This window comes from Parambassis ranga, chromosome 10, assembly GCF_900634625.1.
Source record: "Parambassis ranga chromosome 10, fParRan2.1, whole genome shotgun sequence".
Classification (NCBI taxonomy): domain Eukaryota; kingdom Metazoa; phylum Chordata; class Actinopteri; family Ambassidae; genus Parambassis; species Parambassis ranga.
In genome coordinates, this window is record NC_041031.1 from 17,441,481 (window position 1) to 17,459,834 (window position 18,354).

At 41.3% G+C, this 18,354-nt stretch overlaps 1 protein-coding gene across 2 annotated transcripts in view; it reads right to left on the bottom strand.

The window, feature by feature from the left end:
• The window catches only part of elf1 (E74-like ETS transcription factor 1), a 35,722-nt gene that overhangs the window by 11,729 nt on the left and 5,639 nt on the right, over nt 1-18,354 (bottom strand). The window contains exon 1 of one of the 2 annotated variants that reach the window (XM_028415491.1): nt 12,891-13,118. The exons of the other annotated variant lie outside the window; for it this stretch is intronic. The gene's annotated coding sequence lies outside the window, so the exon portion shown is untranslated. Of the gene's footprint in view, nt 1-12,890; nt 13,119-18,354 lie in introns of those variants that run through there. 2 annotated transcript variants of the gene reach the window in all.

Here is an 18,354-nt window from a genome sequence, read left to right on the forward strand (position 1 = left end):
TAAAGGAGGCTGAAGGCTGTAGTATTTCACTTGGGTCAGTCCCTCTAGCTGACTTGGTGGGGCAGCGTCCATGCCCACCTCTGCCAGTGCTGGATGCTGCCGCCATCTGTCTGATGCTCCATGTCCTGGTTTACATGGCATGTTTGTGCATGGATCTGGGCAAATCAGACAAACCAAAGAAAGAAAATGCATCTGCAGTTTCAAATGGAGCACACACACATTTCAGCAGATGTTAGCCTGTATGATGTGTGAACACTTCCCTACCCTGACACATCATGCTCCAATCCTGCATCCTTTTTACTGCACTGTGCTACAGTACATGAATGGAGACAAGTTAAATTTGTAGCTGAGGTACATCACTTGATGACTGGATTCCTGGAAAGTTATTCGATGTAAAAGAGGATTGTACTCTTGTCAACTGCACACAAACACTTTGTGTTAGTGGGTCTTGGTGTACTTGTGTGAAAAAGGGGCTGAACAGATGTTTTTGAGATCCTGGTTCCTATTTTTTGTGGTTTTAGTTTGCATTCTGGACATTTCAGCCTGTCCGTGTGAACATTTCAGCTTTTATTCACAACACAAACTAAGTGACCATCTATTATTCAGTACCCACTCATTAACCAGTTATCAGACGTCTGTGATAGAATCAGCAGGAGTAAAGAAAGTAAAATAAAAAAAGCATCTCTTAACTAGTTCTGATTCATGTGTCAGTGTTTTTCTGGTGTATTCAGTCTACAGTGCATCAGACTGTGTCAGTGGACGCACGTGTGTATTTTCTGCATCCCTCCTGTCAGTGCTTCATTGATCTGGATGGCCCAGTTGGCATGGTGTTAACAGCAGACAGGGATACAAGAGAGTCAGCCATTAGTCAGACGCAGCCTGTGCATTATCCCAGAGCACATGACAACAGCTGCCTTGTCCCAGCACAGGGGCTTGGCTGTAACTGCACTGACTACGTCATGAAGGAGGGAGAAGGAGGAGAACAGTGAAGGAGGGATTTTTTTTTTACTGGGATCTTAGTCAATGCATAATAGACCACAGAGCAAATAGACTTGCCTCTGACTCGCTCTGGGTGGGGCCTTCTTTGGACAGACTTGAGTATTTTAGTGCGGTAACCAGGTGTGTCTTCTACAGCATGAAGTCCTCAGTTTCATCCACATGTGCTACATGTTAGAAAAATATGCAAATAAACATTTTTATTTAGCATTATTATTATTTTTTGGCCACATCAGAGGAACAAGTTGTAAACACACTCCAAAATGAAATTATTAGGTTGTTATAATTAGCACACAGTCACCCATTTTGATCCAAAAAACACAGAAGAGGGCAGCTTTAAGAAAATCTCTGAACAGCTTGTGCAAAGAGTGCCTTTCAAACTGTGATAAAACTGAACATTGAGCCAATAAATAAGGTTTGGGGACTATTATTGCTTTCAGCTGTCTTTAACTAGAAATAAAAAAAGCCCAAGAACAACAATAAGGGTCATTAACTGATAACATAGCCCCTGTCATGTGAGCACAGTGATGGGATTTTTCCCATCAGTCAACTCCCCTCTTGTGATTACGACTGTCTGTTCTATACGGCAGCCTGGTGTGGAGCAGACAGAGGAGGAGCATGAAGCAAACACTGGCCTACTCCACCCCTACAGCATGGTGACTGCCAGTCGCAATAACAACCAATTAGAGTCAGGATTCATGAACAAATGGAGCATTCCCAGAAGGCCCTACTTCCCCCGCTTTAGTCTCTTCAGCTGAGCTCATTGTTGACCATGAAAGGAGGTAATTTAAGCCAATTGAATGACTATGCAATGACTCACCCTGCATGTGGTGAGTGCAAACATTGTGAGATGCAAGAAAAGGAGAAGACAAACTTTACTTATCGGCTATTTCAGCTCAGGTTACAAAAAACAAAACAAAAACACACACAGGTGACATGACTGTTCAGCAGTATATTGAGGGAGTATTAAGATGGCTGGCATTCCTGGTATTTGAAAACTTTTTCCCCACACAGGTAGACGCTGAAATAAATCAATGCACTTACTGAGCATATTCAATGTTAACAGAATGAGAGTATGGAAAAAGTTTAATTTTCAAGAATCAGCTGCACAGTGAAATACAGATGTGCAATATGGCGGAAAATGCCTGGTTTTGCCACCACTGTGTTATTAAAAGGCTGTCAGTGTGGTGTTTTTGCAGGATCCTCTGGGTTCCTGTAAAGGAAATGACTCAGTGATATGATGGCTGCAGCTCGTTCCTGAAGCTTTGTGATAGCCCATGTGGGCATCAGGGGATCCTGGACAGCAGTTCTCCTTTGTTTAACCAAGTCATTAAACTAACCACCAGTATTTAACAATAACACTTTTAGTGCCAAGAAAAGCTGCCCAAACACAGCAGCAACGTAAAAACACAACCTAAAGAAAAGTGTAGCGACAACAAGCTGATTTATTTTTTATTAAAGTACTCATGACTAGCATTGCACAATACAGCATGTCTCACCATGCTTTAAACTCTAACTCAACTTCATTGAGCTGAATAACGGAGCGCTTTTAGCGCAGCGTGGTGATAAAATGGCAGAACCAGGCAGGTACAGACTCTGTCTGACAGCATGCAGCTGCATAGCACAAGGCATCAGAAAGAGACTGCAATGCATCCGAGCCAGCGCTCACTGTGTCTGTGCTGCACTGAGAGGCACTTGGCTGTGCCGTGCCAGGGCCAAATGAAGACTGAAAGAAAAAAATGTCACCTCGAGCACAGGCATTCAGAAAGAGAATGGAATTTAATCTCATCTCCTCCGAACCTTGTACTTTTCCACTCAGGCTTCAGGCTGGAGAAGAAGGACCCGTGCCTTCCAGTGACAACAGCTGTTTGTGCCAACAAACACACTATAATATTGGTCTTTTTATGGCTTTAGCAGGATAACTCTGCACTCTGGAAATCAGGGATGCCAGTTTAGTAATGTCCCTGGAGACAACAGCACACAAATCTCCCCAGAGACTTCTGCTTTGGTCATTTTCTCATTCCAGTACATAAAAGACATGTTTCCTTTCTGCACTATGTTCTCCCACCATACATACATAGTCATCCAACATGTGCTTTATCACATCACAGCATACTGGACCTTCTTAGAAATAGCATTGACACATTTTACAACAGGTTAGAAAAAAAAACACACCCACAAACTGACCTGTGAATTTTGCTCTAACAGGAACAGCGTCACTGAGCAGTGGGTTTCTGCTGCTTCCTGTCTGTTAAACCACATTCTAAAGAACATTTCTTCCTCTGTGTAAGTGCGGAAAGTTCTCAACTCCCCCTCCTTCCTTCTCTAACATACTAGTACTCTTGTAGATGAGTATTCTTACACAGGTAGCACTCCTATTAATAATGTAGTAAGTAGAATCTGCCAGTGACACAAAACACACAGAAACAGATGTTATAATTAGACATAACTACATGTCACAGAAGAAGAAGAAGAAGAACAGTACAACATATAAGAAATCTAATCTAAAATATGTTAACCCAGCGGTTTCTCTCTCATCTTTTGACCTTTGCCACACTCAGAGCTGTGATGGTGAACTCAATAGGATCAGAAACAGGGCTCTCAAAGCCACACCTGCCATTTGCAGACATCTCTTTCCCACAGTGCTGACACAAGGCATGCAAAAGCAGACAGCATTACTAACCCCCACCCCTCTACACAGACACATCCCTTCCTCGGCTCCACAGGTTGGTTTTACATGAATTCTCAGAACAAACTACAAAGTTCCTGCCACACACTCATTCAGTTATAGGTCGGAATACACAAGTGCACAGCGTGTGCAACTGCAGCATCACACATGCTACTGAGAAACACAACCGTGAAGCCTAAAATGTGAACATATTCTGTTCAATGTATATGTTTACAAATCAAACAAATCTAAAGCACAATAAATCAAACAAAAAGTATTACACATCTGTTAGTGCTTTACCAGATGTGTAATAAATCCAGAACAATGTTTTGCCACAGAGAAATGTGTTTAAATGAAAAGATGCAGCTCTTTGGTATAGACTATCACCAGCAGCCTATTTCTGTTATGTGGAAACAAGCCACATGTCACACATAGGAAGAGCCACTGAAGTTGTGAAAACAGAACAGGAAATTGCAGCAAAGCTAAAATACAACTGCACCCTAAAACCTCACAGTTTGATGTGCTATGCGCTCATTTGATATCTACATGTGCCATGTTTTCAACATAACCATTAAAGGCAAAAGTGGCAGAACTTTTGTTAAAAGTCCAGCTTGAGTAATCTGTCACAAAAATGTAAAGTCTGCAACTGATATGTTTTCTGTGTTTGCCAATAAACTAAAGGATTGATTATAAGAGCTTCTATTAGTGTGTGAGCTTAGCATATCAAAGCAGAAAGAGATCCAGGCCGTCAGAAACCAATCCTACCCAATGCAGGGCTCATAATTATTTAACTTGGCCTGTACTAACAAGACCAGCCAAGGTCATATAATTAGTCTAACCTCTGCTGTGTGGACTCACATCCCTTTCAAATTTGGTCTACAGAGGCCTCACTCACAGCTGGTATGCCGACCATGTGGTGCTTTCACAAACTTCACTTTTGATGCAGTCTCTCATTTTGTATTTTTACAAAAGTCAGAAAATCGGAAATTCTTTTTTTTATTATTTTACTTATACTCCATGTTATGTAACTTCAATAAATACCCCGATCTACGCTGCACAAACACAACTTGTCATTTCATTACATCACGTCCGCCAGAAGAGCGTTTGATGGGATCCATCATAATCTTGACATGCAGTTTGTTGCTGCCTCTCCAGTGTCTCAATTCCACGAATTCAATATCACAATAAAAAAAAGCGATGATGAAAAAAAACATACAAGTCTGTGCGTGTGTGTCGCTTGTATCTGACTGCCCTGCAGATTCTTTTCTTGTTGAAATATTTGAAATGTTTCATCCTGACTCCACAACTCTGCTGTTGTTTTGGCTCCTGTGCCTGAGCCATTTGAAGCATGACTAGACTGGAGAGGCTGAATTCTCTTCATCTTATACAGTAAGCAAGTCTCACACAAGCATAAGACGTGCACAGGAGGAAAACACAGTATTAGAAAATGGGAAATAAATTCTCAGAAAAAAAAAAAATGAATTCAAACTGAAGTGATTCTAGAAACATCTCTGACGTGTACTTTCATACCAATTCTGACATGTCACAGCACAGTAATGCTGGCAGAGGACATCATACCAGCAGCATCAACAAAGCTTAAATAAAAAAAACAAGGTGAAGGATGGTGGCATTTCTCATTCTTTTCTTAAACTAAAAAAGCACCATACCAATTTCACCCTGATGGCTGCCTTCAAGTTATGTAACAACCCTCAACACCTCATTATCTCAAAGGGAGAAATTCCATTTGAAGCTTACATACTTTATGAACTTTGCCAAAATACTTTCCACACACTGCCTAGCAGGGCACTACTAGGTACGTGTTATAGTGCAGCACAGAAATCTCAGAGCTCCGAGTCTGAGTCAAGGCTGAACGGGGACCCGGCTGTTTTAAAGGAGGCTGCATACCAAACAGGTCTGGACACAAGCAGGCTGATGTGTCCACCCACAGCCAAGCATGCAGTAATGTGCAGCAAGAAACACACCTACAGATAGAATAAAGCCAGAGATGGTCTCATGTTTCTAAGTCTTATCAGATACTTTTGGTTTAAGTCAGTGGGTAATGAACTTTTTTTTATTTTTTTGTAGAAGGTAACATGAAATTTAAAGAAAGGAGAAACCATTTTCAAAGATAAATTACTTTAGGCCCCATTTTCTTTCTATACATTTTTTATTTATAACAGTCGTAAAATGTTCACCTAAAAATCATTCACATTTATCCTATGACCCTGCAGAGCTAGTTACCTTTTTAGATTTGGATAGTGGTAATCAAGGAGTCACCAACATGTGCACGATAAATAGACATGTCTTCAGAAATCTTGACCCAGTTACTCAAGCAAATCTGCCACTCTTGTGTGAGTAGTTTCGTGTAGGAAGTAGTTTCTACACCCAGCAACAATGGCGACATCACTGCACAGAAGGCAGCATGCAACATGAAACACACCTCAAGCTGCGTGTCATCCTGTTTTGCCATTCTGGAAAGAACGCAGAAACCTCAAATGCATAAAGAGAAAAATGGCGACCTGAATAGATGATTTTAGGTTGCATTGTCCCTTTATTCTTGAGATAAGTAAAGCTTAGAGCTGGCTTCAGCTTCATATTGAGCACACAGACAAAACAGTGGCTTTGCTGACACTACATTTATCTTGATTTCTCTGTACACTGTGAAACAAATGCTCCGTTAGCAAAGCTGTTTTGAAGATTTTTATTGAACAGCCAATAAGAACTTAATCACCTCTTCCCATCTGATCCCCCATGAAGTCTCACAGATAGGACCGCTCACACTGAGACAGCTTAGCCCCTTAAAGCGCACTTATCTGATTTCATACAATTGGATAGTGGGTCAGTGTGGTGTTGGGTATCACTGGCCAATGTTTCTATCTAATCTTAAAGCCGATGAATGTGTGCCTCATCCCTGGATCTCAGTGCAGAAGTGCAGAGTCACTGCATTTTCAGATGTCAGCTGCATACTTTCAACAGGAGAAACAAATAGATATGCTAAGCTATGCGATGAACAAACACGTCTACGCCACTTGTGAAGTCATGATGAATATTTGAATTGCATGGTTCAGGTATTACAACATTGCATCTGACACTTGTCATCTTGTTTTCTTCAACACAAACAGCGTTAAATTTAGGATTACTTACTAATACCAACAGATCCCAGCTGTAACAAGCACTAATGAAAAGGTTTGTTTCACCTCTTTGAAGAAGTGTGTGTGATCTGTGCAGGAAGCAGAAGGACAGTCTGTTCAGGCAGGTCAATATTTGAGAAAGCTTTATGAAATACACTTGTTTATGGCAGTCAGGTGATGAGGAAGGAGGACGGTGCAGGAGATGAGGACAATAAACTACCCGGTTAAAGAGAAAGATATGCTCAATAGCGTTGTATAACAAAATATACACATGCTGTTATTGTTTAACCATATCAGGGATCTGTAATAATTGCATACGGGTTTAATCAGTATGGCACATTGTAGCTTTAATATAAATGGCTCTAAAACTATTGCTCTCTCAGGAAGGTATATACTGTACAAACATGACAGGCTCATATAAATGTTAACCTATGCTTCTATACTGCTTTGAGTCAAGACACAATCAGCCTCCCGAGGGGGGGGGGGGCTGGGGTTATGTTGTACTGATGAGGATCACAATGCAAAAACGCAAAGGTAAACAAGGAGCGGCTGTTGCTTAGGAACACGCACAGGGAGAGGGCTTGTAAAGTAGACTCTGTGGTACAAGAAAGAGCGGGTGGGCCTCATGCAGCTCAGTGTGTTTGTGAGGGCACATGGCAGCAAAATAAGTACACACAGACAATAGAGTGGATTTGCATCTGAATCCTGGCACGCAGAAATAAACATAAAAGTAATCCCTAACAATCAAAGTGACACCTCAAAGGTTACATTTGAAATTTTGAGTAGTATAAAATATACAGAATACATGATGTTAAGCTAAATGTATATGATATTCCATCGCCACACAGTAAGTGAGTAAATTAATAATTTGGATTTAATCATTATCTTACACAATGCAAGTGAAAGGGGGCTTTACACAACAGTGCAACTCTAAGTAGACTGAGCACAGGAAAGCACAGTAAACACTCTGATGGTGATGTTTTGTCTGGCAAAAGGGACAAAGAACAATTTTCCCTTCCATTTTCCACAGCATCAAGTTACAGTTAAAAACTTATGAATTAACACAGAACATGTCTGTAATCAGAAATAGCAGTTTTGCAGTCTACAAGTTAGATATTACTCTAGCCATGCTAACAGGCTATCTGCAGTCACAGCAATACAGCAAAGGAGGCAACTCGTTAGGCAGCAGTTTAACCAGCAAATAAACAACACAGGCTATTATTCATGTTACACAGGTTACATAGTCTAAATAAACAACTCTGTTACATGCATGCCCTGAAAACTTACAATGTCCAAAACGAATGCTTTTCATGTTTGCAGACCAAATACATAGGATGTAACTCATGTCAGACTGGTCTGAAATTATAATGTAGTTTCTTTAAGAAGCCCTGAACGTGTGGACACATAAAGACCGTCCATCATAACCTCAAAAATGGCACCATCATGCGCATAAGTGTGACTAAAGCCTTTTTTTGTGGCCTTTTAGGAGTTCACTAATAAAAGCCAAGTATCAGAGGGAAAGGAGGCACTGTTTTTGACCTAAAAAAAAAAAAAACAAACAAACCAACTTTAGACCTTTCCACTCATAGAGGAGTTCAGCACATCATTTGAGTGCTGGAGTCATTATGGGCGTGGCTAGTTTTCCATCCAAGAGCCTGCTGTTGAAGCCTTCAGACACAGACACCACTGCAGCTGGGTGTCTGGGAGCAAAGCCTCTAAAAGAAACCATGTGGGGAATCAATTTCCCTCTGTGCCTGGGTCAGGATGCCTCTTTGTACCAACTGACACTGCATTAAAGTCAATGTAATGTTTAAATTAACACCGGGGAGTTTTATGTTCACATGCATCTCACACAGGAGAGTCTATTTTTTTGCATGATGTTACCTCATGCAGGGAGGAACCCATATAATTAGAAAGAAAAACACTGCAGCATGAATGTGTTTTCAGGCTTGCATTATATATATCTATATATATATATAAAATGCTAGCAGTTTATAGCTGTCAGGAAAGACATAAATGCATCACAGTTGTGTGTTTATTCATTTAGTCACAAATTACGGTATTCAAATAAAGGCAAAGCAGCACACAATGCTGTAATGGAACATTTTTATGATGTTCTGCCTGCTGCGTTTATCTATTACAAAATAAAATTGTAGCTCAAAACAGCTTCCACCCACACAATCTCTGTGAGCAACTTCTACAGAGAAAACGTTTTGTTTTATGATGCATCTATGCCAAAGTGGCTCAACGTAGAAAATCCTCAGTATGTCATAATAATTATGCAGCTGCTAATGCTAAAAATGCTAGTTTTTTATTTTTTATTTTGGACAATCTACAGGCGCTCTCTGGATTTAACCCCAGCATGACCAAAGATAAACAACTTACATCATCAACTTTTAAATATGCATTATAGTTTATATATTATAGCCCTGTTATATGTAGCCCTGTGTGTATGTATGTATGTATCTCCCTTCCTTGGTAATCACACTAACCTCACCCTTAACTAATCAACAAACTACGTAATCTAAAAGACTATCCAGAGCCAAGTGATGTGAACACACTGCACAGTGTCCAGGGTTCCATCTAATAGGTCAAATGTTAGCTTGCAAGTATAAAATGAGCATAAATACATGAGTACTAAAACAAGATGTAGCATTTTTGTACTTCTGCTTCCCTTGTCTAGAGTTTATGGGCTGACACCTGAAGCTACATTAACAAAGGTGGTGGCTAACAAGTAGCTAAATGGGTCAAGTGCATCATACTTTATGGTAGTGATGCTTAAGTCAGATGACCGAGGTGTTTATTTTGTTACAGTTTAACATCAGCTTTTTACTTCAACTGTTGTGTTAAGGCTTTAAAAATGATTTGTGAAGATAATCCAGGTAAACAAAGTGTGTGAATGCCATAAACTTGGGAATGAGGATGACAGAAGTGGTTCCATTGTTGAACATATAAATAATAATAACTTTTCACTATAATATATGAATTTGCAAACAATATAGCAATTCATCCTAAAAGCTCCTCATTTTGTAAGGGTTTTTTTTTATTTAAAAAAAGTCAATCAGATCAAGACAAACTTTCTTCAGAAATTCTAGTGGAAAAAGTTTGTAATTCTTTCCAGCACTGAGCTTGAAGAACTGGCGTGACTCAGCAGCCATGTTATGAGACAGAATCTGTGCCCTGACCAGCATAGTACATTACATAAGCAGACGACTTATCAAAGGTGTGACCTGATATTCCACATATCATTTCTCCTTCCCCCTATTTGTCCGACAACCTGGCACTCCTGTCTTTCACCTCTTACAGCCAGGTGGGTGTTATCAGCCTCGTTCACCTGCTCACTCCTTCTAGGACCAAAAAATGTTGGGCTGGCAGCTCACGTCTTTCACAGCCCATGGTACATTTAATGTAGTGTTAATGTGATAAATGTAGGTTAACTTGTGTGTGTGTCATTGACAAAATATGAGAAATATGTGAAAACAACAGATCATCATCTAGCAGAGAGTAGACAGATCTTAGAAATCGCAAAAAAAATTCCACAATTACATAACCTCCTTCTTAGTTATCAGGAAATAGGTCTATAGAAAAGGCTCTGTGGTCAGAGGTGATGATCGCATCTCTGGTTCTACTTGTACTCCAGAACAACAGGCAACCTGTCCCAGCACGCTCTGAGCAGAGACAGTTGCAACATGGAGAGACCGTTGCTCAATCGTATCAAATATATATGTATAAAATCTGCGAGGCCTTCTTGTGCAGTGCATTAACACAGAACTGGCCTGCAGAACATATAGAGCTGTGCCTTGCTCAGTGGCACAGTAGCTGTTGAGAGCAGAAGAGAAAGTTACACATTAACTTTCCCCACCCTGATTTTCCCAGCTCTTCACTAAGTTTAAACTTCTGTCACACGTCTACTTCTCCAACCTTTAAGGTTCTACATTCATTCAAAGAAAAAAGATTGGAACTCAAAATGGCAAAAATCTGAAACATGATGCGAAACCATCCGTTACCAACATGAAAACAGCTTAACTACACTGACTATGCTTTGTCACATTGATCTTTTTCCAGCAAAGTTCATGTAGCTATAAAGAAAGTGTATCCTCTAGTTTCACAATGAGTGAAGCAGCTGTTCGCAGACGCCTCATGAGACAGGACAGTTCACCAGAACATGAGGTTAAAGCGGTGGTCATTTCCCGAAGAGGGCTGAATGCTAATGTGACATTTAAAGCATTCTATAGATAATTATTTCCACCACAACATGAAAATATTCCAATGAACTAAAGATGGCACCAGACGATGTCTCATGAATAATCATTACTGCTGTGACATGCATGTAAAGAAATAAATCTAGTGCTAGTGCTTCTAAAGAACAATTTGTATCTGACCACGTGAGACTGGAATCTGTTTATTCTACTCAATGCTGAACAGACAGTGTGTACCTGACTGTATACAGTTGGCCTGTGTTTATTCTCTTCAAAGCATGTACCTGTAACATGACACCGACGAAACCCTCCATTTTTACATCAGTGTGCTCTGGATGTAGTAATAAACTAAACCCCTCCTCCTGCTCCTAGCCTGGTTGTGCCCTTCTCTGGCAATGCCTCAGTCATCTTGCCTAAGTCTAATGATCTAATTACAGGCTAAGACTTGTTAACTTCACACTGAATGAATCCCCCGCCTGACACCCGCACTCCTCCTGTCCTTTTAATGAAGTCGCAACTAAACAGCAGCCACAGACGCCAGGGCCTCATTTACAATCCAAATCAGGGTGGGCACAGAGAACGATGGTGAAGTTAGGTCAAATGCAAACTCATACCTGCTCAACAACAAAGCCATTCACTGACTGTGTCATGTTGTTAAAGCTACAGCAGGTATAAATACTTCAATAACAGAGCCTAAAGTAAAATAGCTATCTATGAAATAACAGGTTGCCTTTAATGGGCCCCAACTGTTAACTCACATTACATCAATATGATCAATCCTAAATGCCAAACTGATGAAACAATCACAAGCTCAGGTATTTTGCAAACATAAAAAAGGCCTGTTGAAACTGCACTGGTTGTAGGTTGCATGAATCTGCAGTACATTTGAAGAGAGAGTCAGCCTGTAGCCATGTTCAGAGATGTAGTATGTGCACAATGTTGTATGTGGTCCACAAAGTGCAGAGCAGATTCTGGTAAAACAGGAAGTGCGCTTTTATCTCTGCTGCACTGAGCAACTTTTAGAAACAGATACTCAACAACATTAAGCAGAACAAATGGGTTGATAGAGACAGACAAAAAAAACATTATGGAACGTCAGCTTATACATGCAGAAAAGAGGAAGCAAACCATCCCTCTGTGCTGAAACCTTCTGGGCATCTACACATTACAAGATCAGCAACATTCTCTTCTGATCAACTGAAGATTTTGATGCATTAAGCAATGCATGACTGACTTCAGGCAGTAAAACCACAGCTGCTTTACTAATGTAGAAGTTCGAGTTTCAACCAACAAAGATTCAGATGGCAAACTCTGACCAAAATCAACACAGTGTGTAATTACTGATTACTACACCACGAAAAATACATGTGGGCTTGGTCAAAAGGGGCTTGCAAAATACTGTTCCCGCCCTTGTTTTAACACACCTTATAAGGCAACAACTTGTAAAAGAAGAGTAACTTATCAGTTTGTGATCTTTCTTACCAGCTCTTAAATTGACACAATCAAATGCCAAAAGGGTTTGAGGAAAATGGGGTAACCAATTTCCAGTAATTATAGTATAATGAATGCCGATTTCTGCTCAGTGATGTGAAGTAGAAACAGGCCTAGAAGAGGTTAGCTGGGGGAAAACATGTACCAATAGATCTGTGAAACTGGAATGGCTTGTTGAGGCCTTAGAAAATCTTTATATGACAAGTGTGTTGATGCAATGATATAAAAGTGACGATTAAGCAGACTTAGTCTCACAAACTCACAAACACAGCTTCCAAATTTACATGTACGTCAACCCGATATCTATGCAAACATGGAGGACGATACTTAAACTAGTTTCTGTACTTTTTTTTTTACTGTAACAAAACAGACGAAAAGTGTGTAGAGAAAATATTCATCACTAACCTCAAAGACACAGGGTTCGGGTGACAAGGTCCATAATAACCATCGAGCAAGTGCCTCAGCAGCCAGTGAAAATCATGAGAAAAACACGCCACGAAAGGTGAATTAATCCAAGACGTGTACGGAGGCTGGTGCCTGAAGAAGTGCACTGGCCTGCCCCACACCTCTTTCTCACAGCGGCAAAACAAAACTGGAGGGGGGGGGGGCGGGGGGGAGACAATGCAATGGCTGCTATTTGAAACAGAAAAAGGAGAAGTGTAGTGAAGCAACTTGTCCTCTCCCTATGAGTCACACAGCGCTGTCGCCATTGGTAGGGGCGCCCTGAGGCAGGGTGCCTTCACCTGGCCAATCAGCGATGAGTATCGGCCCAAAATGCAAATCCTTTCAGGTGAGCTCTGCTTATGGCAGGGATTGGATGGGGCTCCAGCCGGGGGGGAGGGGACATCAGAGAGGATCAACCAGAGGGCCACACCTTAAACAGCAAGAAAGACGATAGACGGGTTTCTCCTGCAGAGGCGGAGGAGTGCTGAAGGAGTAAGTAAACAATTGAACAGGTATGCTCTTACTTTAGACTTTGACCATACAATATGGGCCAGGCATGGTGATAAAAGATCTGTGTGGCAGGTCAGAAGTAAAGTTCACATCTCTTTGTGTCCCATTAAAACAGTTACAGTGAATTGTGGGTCTATTAGCAACGTCAGGGAGACAGTTAGGCTGCTGAATTGTGGAGGAGTTGTTCTCTCTACAGTTGAAAGCATCATAAAACAATTTTCTACAAGTGGGAGGTACCAAGAAATGCAACTCTTAAGTCGACGGCATTTAAGTATGAGCAAGTGCTTCATGACAGAGGACCAACATTTTTCTCTCCTCCTCCCCCTCCTCCTCCTCCTCGTCCTCTTAAAGATTAAGAGATCATGACCACAGACAAGCTCCTGTAATGAAGAATCATCACATGAAGATGAGCTTGAACAACTGAGAACTCGTAGCACAAATGTCAGTAAGTTTGACCCATCAGATCAGTTAGTAACACATTTGACGACACACATTTTAGTGTTTAGTACATAGAGCTTGATAAGATTATCAGAAATGAGACTCAAACAAACAGGAAGTGGTGGTCTGTGGTGAGTGTTGAGCACTCTGTCTTCACACACTGTGCACCAATATACACTCAACAAAAATATAAACGCAACACTTTTGTTTTTGCTCCCATGTTTCATGAGATGGACTTGAAGATCTAAACTTCATTCCAGATACACAATATTACCATTCCTCTCAAACATTGTTCACAAATCTGTCTAAATGTGTGATAGTGAGCACTTCTGCTTTGCTGAGATAATCCATCCCACCTCACAGGTGTGCCACATCAAGATGCTGATCTGACATCATGATTAGTGCACAGGTGTACCTCAAACTGCCCACAATAAAAGGCCACCCTGAAATGTGCATTTTGTTTCTGCTTTATTGGCGGTCTGGGGACTCAGAACCAGTCAGTATCTGGTGTGACCACCATTTGCCTCATGCAGTGCAACACATCTTCTTCGCATAGAGTTTATCAGATTGTCTATTGTGGCCTGTGGAATGTTGGTCCACTCCTCTTCAATGGCTGTGCGAAGTTGCTGGATATTAGTGGGAACTGGTGCACGCTGTCGTATACGCCGGTCAAGCACATCCCAAACATGTTCAATGGGTGACATGTCCGGTGAGTATGCTGGCCATGCAAGAACTGGGACATTTTCAGCTTCCAAGAATTGTGTACAGATCCTTGCAACATGGGGCCGTGCATTATCTTGCTGAAACATGAGGTGATGTTCATGGATGTATGGCACAACAATGGGCCTCAGGATCTCATCACGGTATCTCTGTGCATTCAAAATGCCATCAATAAAATGCACCTGTGTTCTTCGTCCATAACAGATGCCTGCCCATACCATGACCCCACCACCACCATGGGCCACTCGATCCACAACATTGACATCAGCAAAGCGCTCACCCACACGACGCCACACACGCTGTCTGCCATCTGCCCTGAACAATGTAAACCGAGATTCATCCGTGAAGAGAACACCTCTCCAACGTGCAAGACGCCATCGAATGTGAGCATTTGCCCACTCAAGTCTGTTACGGCGACGATCTGGAGTCAGGTTAAGACCCCGATGAGGACGACGAGCATGCAGTTGAGCTTCCCTGAGACGGTTTCTGACAGTTTGTGCAGAAATTGTTTGGTTATGCAAACCAATTGTTTCAGCAGCTGTCTGAGTGGCTGGTCTCAGACGATCTCGGAGGTGAACCTGCTGGATGTGGAGGTCCTGGGCTGGTGTGGTTACTCGTGGTCTGCGGTTGTGAGGCCGGTTGGATGTACTGCCATATTCTCTGAAACGCCTTTGGAGACGGCTTATGGTGGAGAAATGAACATTCAATGCACGAGCAACAGATCTGGTTGACATTCCTGCTGTCAGCATGCCAATTGCACGCTCCCTCAATGCTTGTGGCATCTGTGGAATTTTGCTGTGAGACAAAACTGCACATTTCAGGGTGGCCTTTTATTGTGGGCAGTTTAAGGTACACCTGTGCACTAATCATGATGTCAGATCAGCATCTTGATGTGGCACACCTGTGAGGTGGGATGGATTATCTCAGCAAAGCAGAACTGCTCACTATCACACATTTAGACAGATTTGTGAACAATGTTTGAGAGGAATGGTAATATTGTGTATCTGGAATGAAGTTTAGATCTTCAAGTCCATCTCATGAAACATGGGAGCAAAAACAAAAGTGTTGCGTTTATATTTTTGTTGAGTGTATATACATGTTCCACTGAAAGGACCTATGTAGTCTTTAGGGGCAAATGTCAAATGATTAAACAAAACTTAGACTTTTTACTTAAATGGAGTAAAAGCATTTTCTTTTAATATCTAAAGCAAAATAGCCCATTAAATTCACTCCAACAGGGTTTGTCTGGCACAAAAATTCACCCTCTCAATATCCATGTAGTGTGATGATCACATTCATTCTTCCTGGCCTTCATTCAGTTCAGTTTAGCTTTGAGCTGAGAGCAGCTGTTTGCTTCACGGCAAATTGATAGCCTTGCTGTTAGGGAAAGTCATACCAAACAAGTTCCATTTATCACCCGCCTTTGGAAACACTGTCCACAAACATCAGGCCACAGAGGAAACTCATCACTTCTCCTGATATAAACTGCTAAGGCTAATGCACTGCAGCACTGCTAAAATCCAGGACAACCATGTAAACATCAGCAAACACAGCATCAACAACACACAGATGCATCTACACAACATCAAGTGTTACTCCAGTTTTAATGCGTGTAGATTTGAATCTTTTGACAAACTCCAACATTTTTAAAAAAGAAAAAGGCTCTAAATATCGCTGAATCTGTTGTATTTTCTGCTGTGAAATTAATGGGCCTGTGCTGCATTTAATCAACAATAATTATAATATAATAATTCACACTCAGCAGAAATTCAGCAAGTGAAGCCAAAACTAAGATTTCATGCTTTTGACCAATTTTCTAAAAAAAAAAAAAAGGCAATAAATCCATCCATCTATTTTCTTAACCTGCTTTGTCCTCAACAGGGTCATGAGAGGACGAGCTGGAGCCGATCCCAGCAGTCAATGGGTGCGAGGCAGGGTGCAGTCTGGATGGATCGTCAGTCTATCGCAGGGTTAACATACAGAGAAACAAACCCGCACACTGCAAACACCACACAAAACAAAACGGCCCCAGCCGGCCAGCAGGTTTAAACCAGGAACCTTCTTGCTGTGAGGTAACGGTGCTAAAACTGCACTACTATCTAGACAATAATTAAATTGAATTTATTCAGAAAAACAATCCACTGTTACACTATTACCTATCTGTGAGTGACCAAAGTATGCAAACCTTTGCTTTCAACTCAACGCTTTCAGTAACAGCTCAGTCATCCAGTCCATTTTTAAATGAAATGTAACTGCTGTGTTGTGTTTCACTGTTCTTAAAGTTGCTTAATGCTGCTTACTTTTATTGCTGTGAATCACTTTGGGACTTTTATCAGTGAAAGATTCTGTACAAACAAACCTTACATAAGAAAAGAATAGCTTCAGTTCTAAGATGTATGAGAAAAGCAGCAACAAATATTGACAAGCCTCGTGAATGGCATGTGCATAATGTGTTGTTGTGTACTTTCCTTGAATACATCAAGGAAAAAAAATGTTATTTTATTCTCTCTTTAGAATGTACCATGCTTCCAATTATCTTTTGTAATACTGAAGACAAACTCGCCCACATTTGCACAACAAATCACATCCCTATCCAGGGAGAATGTTTAAATTGTTGTTGCTTCAAGACATGTCAGTGGGACAAAATTGAATTCAACCCACGATATAAAAACACACCAAAAAAGCCAGTTTCACACAGCACATTGAGTTCTTGCTTCATACCTATACAAGGGTTTTGTATTAACTAGAGCAGAGAGAGAGAGAGAAAAAATGCCTTGATGTGTGATCAGTGCAGAGGCATGTGACCATGTGGACTATCTAAAAGGACACACCTTTCCTTTGCAGTATAAAGAATGAAAAGAGGGTCACTGGTTACTCTCATGTGCTCGCTCTGCATGACAGAGACTAACCACAACAGGAGCAGACCTCAAAGCCCCCCATTTTCTGTGGTATGTCCCCATTAAAGGCAGAGCACAGCAGTTTGTTGCATCAGCGTCTGACATGCCCAAAAAGGAGAGGAACAAGATAACTAATTAAATGATTTTAAACGTCTCTTATTGTCCACCTAAAAGCCACAGTGATGTGTTGTAAAGAACTGAGCAGAGCAACTGAAAGATGACATTAGCACATTAAGAACTGTCTCGCTGCCAACCTGGACACCCTACAGTAACAATGGAGCCACAGAGGTCTCTACTACAGTCCACCTCACACTGTCACACCTAAAGAGAAAAAACCCTTAATGGACTTCAGTTCGCTATTTAATGCAACCTTTCTTCCAAACCTGGTGAAATCGCTGTGGGACACTGGAACCTCCAACTGGGTCCTAAACGTCCTGACCCAGCAGCAGCAAACAATCAAGGTGGGCACTGGGCAGCCAAACATAATCTCCACTATAAAAAAAACCTCACCGCCTTTCTCACAACATGTCCCCCCCTCAACACAGACATGCACTCACATTTCAAACATTTTTTTACAAAACATGATCCTTCTCAGGGTGAGATATAGGAGCCTTTGGAGGACACACAGAATAATTTGTGTAGCTTGGAGGTCATCTGATGGCTGCAGAACTGGGTTGATTTCAGTCAAAGCTGTCAGATGCCAGCTAACAGGACAGAGGTGCACCCCGCAGGAGAGACAGAATGAGGTAAACAAGAGGGCAGCCAGGATTTATAATTAACCCCACTGAGATGGACAACAAATTATCATTTTGGGAGAACACTTAAAAACATCTGTCAGGTGTGAATTTCAGTGAAGGTGA